The sequence below is a fragment of the Danio rerio genome, chromosome 1 (genome assembly GCF_052040795.2).
Source record: "Danio rerio strain M-AB ecotype USA chromosome 1, GRCz13ab, whole genome shotgun sequence".
Lineage (NCBI taxonomy): Eukaryota > Metazoa > Chordata > Actinopteri > Cypriniformes > Danionidae > Danio > Danio rerio.
Window position 1 is genome coordinate 15,246,286 of NC_141021.1, and position 12,905 is coordinate 15,259,190.

The 12,905-nt window shown below is 35.0% G+C and overlaps 1 protein-coding gene across 3 annotated transcripts in view; it reads right to left on the reverse strand.

The window, feature by feature from the left end:
• The window catches only part of elf2b (E74-like factor 2b (ets domain transcription factor)), a 32,440-nt gene extending 20,611 nt beyond the window's left edge, over nt 1–11,829 (reverse strand). Inside the window, exon 1 of one of the 3 annotated variants that reach the window (XM_087235303.1) lies at nt 11,488–11,829. The gene's annotated coding sequence lies outside the window, so the exon portion shown is untranslated. Of the gene's footprint in view, nt 1–814; nt 941–1,334; nt 1,711–11,487 lie in introns of those variants that run through there. The other 2 variants (XM_087235304.1, XM_087235305.1) reach the window with 2 other exon arrangements.
• Nucleotides 11,830–12,905: the final 1,076 nt, after the last annotated feature.

The following is a 12,905-nucleotide window of genomic DNA, read 5'->3' on the forward strand; positions in this document are numbered from 1 at the left end:
TAGTTTTCTGTTGTCCACCTGCGAGAATAGATGCCGTTCCTAATATATCAATTCGAGGTGTTGGTTAGGACAAAAACTCCTTTTACTATGGAAATATTCCTTATATCATGTGCTGTTGCTTTTATTTAGAACACGACTTAAATCAGTCTTAAATCAGCCTTTAGGCTCGACAGTCCGGCCCATTATTGATGTCGTAAATCTGGCAACCTGATCTTGCACTCCTGGTTCTAAACAAACGCAATACCTAATTTAACCACTGGATGTCAAAATTACATACTGCATCTTCAGGTGCAAACAAAGTAATTCCCTTTCATCACTTCTCCAAAATCTTTAGTTTGTTTGTCTTTAATGCCACGCCAACATAATTTCAAGGCAGGAAAAGTTATAATTTAGCCAAATTATAAGTTGCAAAAAAAAATTTTTTTTTTTGCTAAAATCTCTAAAACTTTATGTCTCAACTGTTTAACATAAGTATAAATATTTGTATATGTATTTGGCTTAAACTCTTCAAAAGAGTTACCCGAATTTAAAAAAAAAAAAAGTTCTCACATAATTAAAACCAGAACAATCTAATGAAACAAGTTTAATGGACAAAGGGTTTTGCCAAAAAAAAAACATGTTAAAGGATCTTCTTCTTGTATTAAATCAGTAACGATTTTTCTAAATTCTCATTCATGTTCATCAAATAATAGCATGTGCATTAGAAATTATGCTGCATGGTTCATCTTTTTTGGGCATCAAACTCGTTCTACTAAATGTACATGAGGACTGAGTGAATAAAAGAGTTCTATGAGGAAAAAAAAACATTACATACTATGTCTTCATGGCATCAAGGATGTTTGTTTTTCCTCAATTAATCGCAAAGAGTAAATAGAGGACGTCAAAGAGACAGACAATGAAGATTGTTAAAGTTCCTTGGTAAATTCCCAGCCAGATTGCCAAAGCAACACAGTCACAAGGTCTGAGCAGGGACGAAGAGGGGTGTGGCAAATAAACGCGACACACACACACACACACACACACACACACACACACTCCCTCACAGATGCATCTGGATCATGTTATGCGCAAATCACACAAAATGACACGATTCTTTCAACTTCCCCATTAGAGCTTTGCCCAAAACTGCTGTTCTAGAACAATTTGTGTCCTTAAATATAAAGAAAGCATCTAAAATTTCTGCATAAGCTACAATAACATGTCATTCTACACTTTGTGGCTGAATAGCTCGCTGAGTGTACAGTTACTTAAAAGTATATGTTTCAATTCAACACTTGCTAAGTTATTAGACAGCATCACAAGGAAGTTCAAGCAGTAACTCATCTGTTTCCAACCTATTGTTCCTGGTGTAGCACAGGAATTCCTTGTCCGTTTAGAGATGTATTCCAACTTCGCAGGAAACAATCCAAGCCTACTACAGTCCACTTTAGCCATGACTCCTTGTCCTTGAGAAATCTTCACATTCCAACAAACTGACTCCACGTACGACAGGCACTTTCCCCCGCACAGCAGCATCAGAGAAAGACTGATTAAGGAGCGAATGAGAAAAGCGCACGTAGACTGCACGCCAGAGCTGTTGCACACTATTGCTTTCATTTCCTGTTAAGTCGTCCACACCTGTTTCACTACGTCTTCCTTCTTCTGTGGCTCTGTATCTTCCCCTTCTCTATCTTCCTATCATGCTCACGTCTCCAGGGTGAGGCAGCGTTTAAAAGTTGGACTCAGCATTCTGTGAGGCAGGATCACATGGTCAGAGCTTTCCGAACAGGCGTCACATGACCAGGGCACAACGCTGCTTTTGTGTCCTCAACAGACTCTCCAGTGATGCAACGTCCCACCTTTAGAAACACACACGCAGCAGCAGCGGACGCCAAAATCAAGCCTCCACCCAACAGTCCTCCAGATGCAACAAATTATTCCACAATGAGAATCTACTGACCTCAGCTTTCAGTCAAAACATTTCACCTAACTGACAAAAAGCCACTTCTGTTTTTACTAGATTCAGTTCTTCTGTAGCCTTCAGAAGCAAAGGTATATTTCACAAACAACATCACTTACTGATCCTAGTTTCTTTTCTGTGGTCTAGAGGTATTATAAAGTTGATGACGACAACACTGTCATATCAAACTGTGAGATATGTGAACTTGCTGTATTTGAGGTGCTCATTGTTTTTATAATGTTTTTAATTTTAAAAGTGTAAAATTGATGTTATTACTTGATTCTTCAAGCTACTAAACAGAAGTGCTCTGTTTATTAACAGTTGTTGATTTTTAAAATAAGCTGAATTAAAAATTAAAAATAAGGAACATCCTGGATCTGTTTCTTCGCTCTTCTTTATTATTTTGTATGTGTTGTAGAAGTATCAGATTGGGTTTCTGTATCAGTAGATACTCGAAATCAAATGACTCTAAGCAAAAAAAAACCTGAGATCGGAACATCCCTAGTTTCAGCATCAATAACGCAATGTCTGCATTCGCAATAATTAGTTCAATCAGCAATGAAGACATTACTATTATTACATTTAATTATTCACTCACTGTCCCTGAATATCTGACTACTGTTTGCCTCTCCAGAAAACCATAACGCACTGCTTTTTACGTTTTGTTTTTTTTTTTGCTCCATCTTATTTATTTATGCTTGCAATTTGTTTGATTCACTCCATTACAAAATGGTCCGAATCAATCTAAATGAATGATTTCAGTCCAAATAGAGCTATTCGACTAATCTGCTGAAATCGCAATATATATATCAGAGAGGAATAAAATAACGATGTCAGATTTTTCGTGCATAATCATAATAATAAAGAATATCGTGCAGCCCTAGTTTATCAGAAAACTAGCCAGAAAACTGCCAGAAAACCTCATACTGGTTTGGAAAAAGGATAAGAAAAAGATGACAATTTTTTTTTTTTGGGTGAACTGTCCGTTTAAGTAATTTGAGATCAAACAGATCAGATCAAAGCCATATTAAGGAAAAGCGCTCTAAGGTATCACACATTGCGATTTAATCCATCACTTTTGTCTGCTTTCAACCACTTGATTTCTTTGAGGGGAGGGTCTTTGGGGGTGTGTATGTAGGGTCCTTTTCTGATTTGTTATAAAATGAGCTCACAGTTTATAAATATTACAATGAAAAGACTAGAGACGGAACAGAAAACAGAGAAAGCAGCAGCTTTATTTTCAATTCCAATAGCTACAATTAAATGCACAAATTGCTGTGAGTTTGTGTAATCAGGACTAGTGACAGAGCATTGTACTTGGAATATCAGATAATAAAATAAAATATAGTCCAGCTAATGTGTTTCAACACATCCCAAAATGTTGCAAATTAGTTCAGTGAAAATCGAGTAGGTGGTCTTCAGTGACTATTTGAACAACTGGGTTTACTATCCAACAGACAAGACTAAAACATTTCAGACCTTGTTTACAATTGTACTCATTTAACATTGTCCAATTGTAATCAAAATGACCAAATGTATTCTTAATTTTGGGAGGAAAGTCCGGTGGGCTAATAAATATTACAAGTCATAAAGCCTTGTGACTAACGCACTGATATTATTTAACTAAATGTTTAACAATGCAATATGCTCTTAAGGAAAATAGTTATTAAAGATATTTATTTGTTTGATAATACAAAAAACAAAGACCAGTATTACATAGATTAAACTAATATATTAAAACATTAGTAATTTTTCATTATCACTCATGCATAATAATGCAAACTGTTACTCCACTCTTGCTCTAAATTTGTAGTTTTACAAAAGAAGGGGGTCTCTTTTTATGATAATATGACTCAGTCACCAAAAGATCAGATGGAAAACAGAGAAATCTGTGCATGAGTCAGCGGAGGTCAAATATTTGGGCCAACGACAGAGCAAATGTTGACAGACCTTGTACAAAATTGGTTCACCAAGCAGACAAATTTTCCAACATTCAAATTCTGCATGCTAAATGACAGGTTATGTTCAGGCAATGGTCACAAAGCAAGCTTTAAATAACCAAAGCAGCACAAAGAATGCTTTCTGTATCTGATAAGAGATGTGCGCATTAACAAACTTTAATAAATCATTGACTTCATGCCAAGGTACAGTTTTCCCTACCAACTGAAGCTGATCTTTTATGCTTATATTATATATTACACCAGATCTAAGCTACAGAATAATAAATGATAATAAAACTAAAATAAAGCAACTCATTGCATCACACCACAGATGGAATAGAAATCTGGTTAGTCAGTATTGACTAAGAACTTAATGTGCCGCTAATCTTATATTTTTTAGGGTTTAGCATTTCGTTTTGAATCTATCCTAATCCTATAATATGTTTACATGCAGCCATGGTCAAAAAACAAAACATGTTTTTGTTGCAATAGACATATTTCTCATCACTCTTATTTCATGTGACTTACAAACTGTGCTGTAAACAAAATGTCCACGTCTAAATTTCAGCTCCGATGGCGTCCTAAATCCTCATTGATTTTACCATACCAATTGAAACAGAGTCCAATGATCTAGAACTAATTTATCAACCCAAACCCCCAATGTCAGCACAAAATGAGTAGGATGTGTCACAGTGGTGTTTTTAAAAATAAGAACCAATCTACTTATGTTGAGCTTATGAACATAATGGCCAATCAGATGTGTTTCGATTAGTCACTGCAAAAAGCAGAGTTGTGCTGAGTGCACATGCTCAGTTACATCAAATTGAGCCCAACAATTCTCTCCTTAATCAACAAAGTGCACATCCATTACTAAAGGAGATTCAAGTGCTGTTTACACTAGTGAGTTTTCATTTTGGAATATATAGGCCTACATTTTGTTACGGTTATGCCTTGTATTGATACATACTACTCCAAAACTTGAGTTTTGAAAATGCCAAGGACCTAGTTTTAGCCTCAAAACTGATGTCCCATTTCAGTAGACAGTATTGAACACAAACTTTGTAAAACAAAGGCACAGCTAATCACAATCACATCTTACTGGTCTTCTGGACTATTGCATATTGTTTCGTGATTCATCAAGCCTCTCAAATATGACTATTTTCCAAACAGTGTATGTAAAAAAAAAGAATGACGTCAAGAATAGGCATAGGACAATAACCAATTTCAAGATTTACCACGGTTTGGAAAAGTCACAGTTTTAAAACTGCTAATGTTATACTATTCCTGCGGTAAATGTATTCTTTTAATGTGTTGTCAATGACTATTTTATTTATTTATTTTTTTTTTAGGGCAATAAATATGTCCAGCAGCAAAGGATCAAAAGCTTCTAGTCAGCCCACAATTCAGAAAACATTTGAAAAACTAATCGCTAATGCACATACATCCAAGCATGCTATGGACCTGAACAGTGCAGTATTGTGTTCAATGGGAGCAAAGTGTTTGTTTTTACCGAGACATTTAAAAATACCTAGAGTAGCAATCAAATCACAATATCATGAACCTTTAAAACTGATATTTTTATCCAAGATTACCATACCGTCAGAATCGTACTGGTCCATGCCTAGTCAAGAATAATGCAAAACATACAGTTGCCCAAGAATTATTTTAAAACTAAAATGCACTAATGTAAACATAGCCTCATTTTACAACTTCAGTGATCATAATGGAATTTTCTGTGCCCTATAATACAAGTAATCTCAACAACAAATGATTTATTTTGATATGATGGCAAAACCGCAAACTAGACTGTTGTTACATGTCAAAAAAAACCTCTTCAATAAACAACTGAACGAAACAGAACGAGTACAAAAAGACTTACGTAATTAAATATTTCTCAGATTACAATAAAATCAATAATTAAGAAGTGGAATGAGGTTGGCACAGCTGTAAAACTATCTGTTCATGCCAATGCAGGGTTCAACGCTAAGGATTTTTTCTACTGGTCTGATCGGGCACCAAAAAAAGGGAAGTTAATAGCTATTTTTAGCCACATATTTAAATTAAAGTGTTAAAAATAAAGTCTGTACATCTAGAATTTTAATACTTAAAAAAAATGTAAATAAAAGTGTTATGCAAGCAAAAAGAGCAGTATGGAAAATGTGGAGGTATTTTATTGCGGTTTGAAATTATTTAACAAAAGGTGGCTGACTTGTCAAACTGACGGAAAACTGTGCAAAACATCACTTCATTTTTATTTTGTCATGTTGTTCCCACGTAAATGTCTACTTCCAAGATGTTAGAAACAGACATTTTCTTTTAGCCTTATAATTTGATGTTGCCGCCATGTTGCCGTTTCTTTGCTGTACTGATTGTTACCAGGTTACGGAAAAAAATAGCATGCTCAATCAGATAAGAGGAACCAGAAACTTTTCTACATCACAGAAAAGGTAGTGTTTAAAGACTTAAAAGCACAAACTTAAAATGCACGCAATTGACAAATAGTCAGACAAATTAAATGTAAGTGACAAGGCAGCACTGTCCCAATCGGGCCAGTAATGATCCGGTCTAATGTCCCAAGTGTCTCTCACGCTGGCCCTGGGCCACCGGGCAGTCCTTATTGTTGAGCCCTGCAATGATAACTCAGAGGGGGCAAAGGCTTTGTATGCAATAATTCCAGTTCCAAAGAGCACTGAACCACACCCCATTTATTAATCTCAGCACATCTAGAAAAGCAGGGAGACTCATTTTATTAATCCAGCCTTCATTTTAAACTCAACACAAAATCCAAATGTTTACATTCATAACACTAGTGGAAGACTTTAACATTCAAAGCTGCTTTTACTACAAGATAATTTGGCAACTGATATACCCATTTGCATTTACACATCATACTATGTTAAAGTCCAAGTTAGTTCAATGAATCACTGAGATGTGGACTGCGGGAAAAAGTCACATTCAATGAAAGTGTAAAGGAAATACTCACCCTACTCATGGGCATTCAATTGGAAACCCAGCAACGTCTGCATACGGACATAATCCAATGCACGAGCATGCTTTTACATCCCGCCCTTATTTCGGTTAATCTCCCCTATCTTTGACCTGTCCATGCATGCTCATTCGTCTCAACAAACCATATTTCTTTGGCTTTTAGAGCATTTATAATCATATTGTGATTTAGAAGCAGATATGTAGGAGATGTAATTCCTAATGGAGCAAAGAAATCCATTCAAGGCCCTGCACCTTTCAAAGACCTTATCATTTAAAAATGAGCAACTGCTGATTAGGTAGATCAAAGTCTGCTTTTGTGACTTCAGCGCTTCCCTCCCATTCTAAATAAGGGGTTTTCAATCTTTTAAAAGCCACAGATTTGATTATCCTTGAGCAGGAGAGTAGACCGCAATGCTAAAATGGAAATGAAAATTCCTAAAATTAAATGAAATATATACATTTCATTTTTTGTATATAATTCTATACAAGTTAACATAAAATTTCAATTTAAATATTTCTAAAGCATTCATTAACCATATTAATATAAATATCTACTAATACATTTTAAAAACAATAACACATGCTATTGTTTTAATCTTACTCAATCTAATCTTAGTACTGCATTTGTTTGTTCATCCACTCGTTTATTTTAAAAGTAACATATCACTTATTTGCTCATTCACTCAACTATTTGGCCTATTTTAATCTAATACTGTTCATTTGTATGGCTTGTTTGTTTGTGTTTAATGCAACCGTCAAACCTCCTCCATATTTTACCTATTTTACCTTGGTATCCATAATTACTGTGCATAATAAAAAATTAAGACATAAGGATCAGTGTCACCAAACTGTTGACTTGTGCCTAAATCATTCAGAAACTGAATACCGTATATGCAACCTTAAGTTTGAGGTATTTGCTTCTCTCGTGGTCACCTTTTTCAAGCACAATTTGCAAGTCGCCTCATTCGTATTTATTCCGCTTTTTCATTCTCATTCAGTCAATACCTGTAATGCTGCCAAACCGCAGAAGTTTTTTTTTTTTGAGACCAGGTTACTTTGTGCACGACTCGCCATCTTTCCCTACCTCTCTCTGTCTCCTCCATACTCTCCCATGATGAAAGCCACGCCTACACATTTTTAGGCATTAAAAGTTTTAAAGGTTTTTCTTTCATACATTGGGCATAATTTTATATGGTTAGTTTATTGTATCCAGATCCCATTCTCTTTGTTGTTATTAACATTTGAACAATTTACTGGTTTTAAGTCCAAAGGAGGTACTGGACAAATCTTGAGGTCTGTCTATATTGCTACTATTATGGTATAGTCTGCTTCCTCATTCCCTTTGACTGCACAATGTCAACAAAACAAGACATTAAAATCCTCCAAGATGTTTTTTTTATTTTTATTTTTTTTATCCACTAGTCAAGTCGTGGCGTGTGTAATACTGTTTCCGGGTCCAAGCCACTACTTATTTGAATTGAGAAAATATTCGTTTACGGCCACTTTTTAGTCCTATCACACATTAAAGTGAATTTAATATAAAATCAAAGGATACACATCAGTCTCTTGGATTACAAGCATCACAAATACCAACATTTTAACAATTTATAAAAATTAATCACTTTCTGGCCATCTGATATGGATATATACATTGTGATTGTGATTTCCGAAAACATTACATGTAACAAACGTTTATTATTACCATTTGATGAGTCTCCACATACAGTTTGATATAGCACTTGGACCCGGAAGCTGCTTCTATTGACGTCACACTTAACAAGCGGATATAGTAATATATGGTGTCCGAGAGAGCTTAACGTGCTGCAATTTAAGAAAACACATGCACTTACAAAAAATGCCAGCAAATTAAGAAAAGATCTACGCCCGTTTGACAGCACACGTGCTGCAAATCCTCGCAACGCAATGCGCTGCATTCTCCAAAAAATGTATGAAACACACTGCATTCTCAAAATGCAAACAATTTACAAAAACATGCTGCATTTCTCACAACACAAAAAGAAACAAACACAACGGAACCATTTCAAGGGAGCCCAAAAACATGATGGACACTGCTGTGCCGGGAATTTTCCTCAGTGAAGCTGTAGGTGATATTTGTTTATTTTAATATCCCGATTCCCTTGTCTTTAGGATTTATTAGCCTAAATAACCATAACATAAATAGCCGGGTCCGTCACATTTTAGGGTCTCCAAGAAACATTTGCAGAGCGTTTTTATAAAATGTTTGCTTTGTGAGAAAATGCAGTGCATTTTATTAATTGCATTGTGATGATTTGCAACATGTATGCTTTCAAACAGATAAAGATCTTTTATGTAATCGCTGGCATTTTTTGTAATTTGCACGTGTTTTCTTAAATTGCAGCACGTTAAGCTTTCTCAGCCACTGTAGTAATACAAAAGTTTTTACATTTGTTAAGAAGAATAGTCAACATTATCTACCACTGGCTAAAATTTTTAAAGTATTTATTAATTTTATTTTGCATTACATTTATATTTAGTCATTCAGCAGAACCTTTGTCCAAAGTGACTTACAATTGAGGAGGCATTCAGTGATTCATCAAGAAAAGGCAACACCCAAGAAGTGCTAATTATACAAGGAAACTGTTAGTGCTAGGGTAAAACCCTGCTCACACTGTGAGATTTCAGCCATAATTTTGTCATCTGAGACTAATTTGGGAAATCCTAAATGATTTCTGAAATCCTAGGCGAAAATCGATAATCTTTGATTGTTGGTTTGACATGTTCACTGACAGCCGTTTGGTGCCCGTTGCAATCAGATTTCACTTTTCTGCAGTGTGACAACAGCTGCAATGAGCGTCAATCCAAGAACCAATGGCAGTTTCGAATTTGATGATGCAATCCATGCGACAATTCAATTGACCGCAGGAAAACGTCAAAACTTTTTTATTTCTTTCTGGTTTTATTATTAAGACAAGCTGTGCACAAAATTGCCATTACAGATAGTTTACTTTTGCTGCGAAGAATAATTTCACAGCGTTGGATAGTGAAAGTATCCCGGGCCGATGACATCGAACTCCTGGAGCATTCTCTTTTATGTTTGTCGCATCCTCATTGTAGTTCAGTCTGACTTTATGACAGCTGAGATCTGTGACATGGGAGACTTGTTCGTGCAGTCTGATCCTATTCTTCAATGCGGAAGTGCGCTCGTTTTTGCGATTGTTTTAGAACTTCCGATTCAGCTGCCAATGGGAGAAATTACTAAGAATAATAAACGACAGGAAACTGTCAAACTACTCTCTCTACAAACAAGTGTTTGCATGGCTATAGAGACAAAATAGAATAATATAAGCAAATATCAGTTGGCAACATCAAGCAGCAAAACAAGCTGTTTTTAATGTCTAAAAATCGATGGAAGTGAATGAGATCGGAAGTCTCGAGCCAAAAAGATTGTGCCTGCTCAAACGTCGAGAATAAAGTGAATAGAGTGAAGAATGTTTCTACAGGTGGTTTGCCACTCACCTGTGTGAAGCACACTTCATGAATGCATGATGTTTTGTTAGAGATATGTCTGGTGCAAATTTGCAAAACTGGTGCAAGTGTTGGTTAAAGTGGTAGAGAGATTAAACAGTGTGTTTTCTACAGGTGATTTGTCAAGCCCACTCAGTGAGGTGCACTCATATTTGAAATATGTTGATTTTAGTATTTTCTGACACATTATTGAGGTCAAAAATTATCTCTCATGGTTATTAAATGGACATATGCTAACAATAAACCAGTTCTTTTTAATACCATTACAACCCCAATTGTACAATATGTAAAGATCAGTGGCCTAGATAGTCAATCACCCCTTGCCAAAGGAATTGATCAAATTGTAGAAGAAAAGCTTGTGGCATGATTTCAACACTAAAGTAATGCCTTGCTTATAAGATCGTTATCAGACATGTCTGCATTTCACAGTAACAATTACATGTCAGCAAATACAATCCTGACATTTACCATAAGCGTGCATGTAACATCACTGTTTACACCAGTGACTACAACAAAGTCCTGATCCTGCACTACTCTCTCCAAATAAGTGGGCGTCACAATATAAACCCTAAAGGAAATAGCACACACCAATGTTATCTCAATCCCTTAAAAGGAAAACCTACACTTAAAGTATAGATGTACTCTATTAAGGAATAAAGACAGCTTTTTCTTGAGCATAAACCTTGTGAACATCGAACATCTCTGACACAACTGCAGTGGATACATTACAAAGCTAAAATATAAATCTCACATAAGCTAATTTAATTTTAAAACCCCTTAAACAAAAAGTCACATTTTAACAAGAAAACAGATGTATGAACAGCGTAACGTTAACATGGTTATAGTTGTCAACTCTGCTAGCATTTAGCTTAGCCAGTCTGCAAAATGACGACACATGCGAGCTGAAACACAACAAATGCAGCCACTTCTAAACATATAAAAGAAAAAAATACTTGCCTACATTTAAGGCATGCTCTTTATATTGCAAAGAGAAACTAAAGAGCACCGCAAAGTGCCTCATTAGCTTCGTTACACAGAGCTAAGCTAATACAACCGCAGAGTCCCTGCTAATGCTTCTTCGGGGTATGGGTGGCATAAAAGTAGATTTCTTACCTTAAAAAGCTGATTTTCCGAATAAAACCCACGCTCTGAGTAGGTCTGGTTTACACAGATATAAGAAACATGGAGTTTGGCCGCGGTGGTGTGTGAGAGCCCGTCAGACTGTTGTCGTTAGCGGCTAAACGCTAACACACCTGATCATCACATACACATATATACGGGTCTCTCCAAACAGACACACTGAACTAGTTCACTGACTACTGATGATGATGATGATGATGGGCCTCCAGCACTACCCACTAGTGCAAGTCAAACCAGACTCTATGGTGATCAGGCACAGAGGACACAATGTTGTTTTTGCAGACTGTATCCAGCTCAGAATCATAGCAGTAAGACACCGACCGAGAGAAAGAGAAAGAAGATAAAGAGAAAGAGAGAGAGAGAGAGAGAGAGAGAGAGAGAGAGAGAGAGAGAGAGAGAGAGAGAGAGAGAGCCCACACCCTCAGAAGTTAATTACTGCCTCGATGTTTAATGAAATAATAAATAATCAAAGACAGTGTGTATTTGGTGTTGTTTTCATAATTAATGATGTGTCCATTTAAATCTTTTAGCTATATTTTTGTCTTTATCATTCTTATTTTGTACTCAAAATATTGCAGTATATGTATGTTGTAAGCACAGTCATGTCATAAAAAGTTTTACACATAAACGGGCAAGTTTTTAGGTCCTAAACAAAACAAAATACAAAAACAAAAGCCTCTAATGATAGCTAATATTAATTTTATATGTTTACCACTGGAATAATGAAAGCAAGTGTTTGGCAAGGCACGTGCTGTTATAAATCACACAACTGAAACAATTTTCAATATTTATAACCATTCTTCATTTTTCGTCAGAAACATATAAAATGTTTTAGCAGAAAATACTAACAGTAACATTTATACAATAATGTAATATGAGTGGTTAATTAAAACATATAAATATGTAGATGTGTACATTTGTTTAAACTTACAGCATAAATATTAGCCATATAGGCTACAAATCAGTTTCTTTATTCAAATACATATTTGTAATTGTGTGCTGAGGGTGCTTCAGCATCCCCTGCCGGAAGCTGTGAAATTTAACATGACATGACTAGCATTATAATTTTTTATCATTATAATTTTTACTATTATTATTATTATTATTATTATTATTATTATTATTCATTTTATTATTATTCATTTTGTTATTATTATTCATTTTATTATTATTATTATTATTATTATTATTATTATTATTATTATTATTATTCATTTTATTATTAATTATTTTGTTATTATTATTCATTTTATTATTATTATTATTATTATTATTATTATATTTTTTTATTATTATTAAAATTTGTACAATTACTAATAAATTGTTCAAGATATTTTTTCAGTTTTTACATTTTGTAAAATGTGGTTTGTGCCAGAAAATAAAAAAATAAA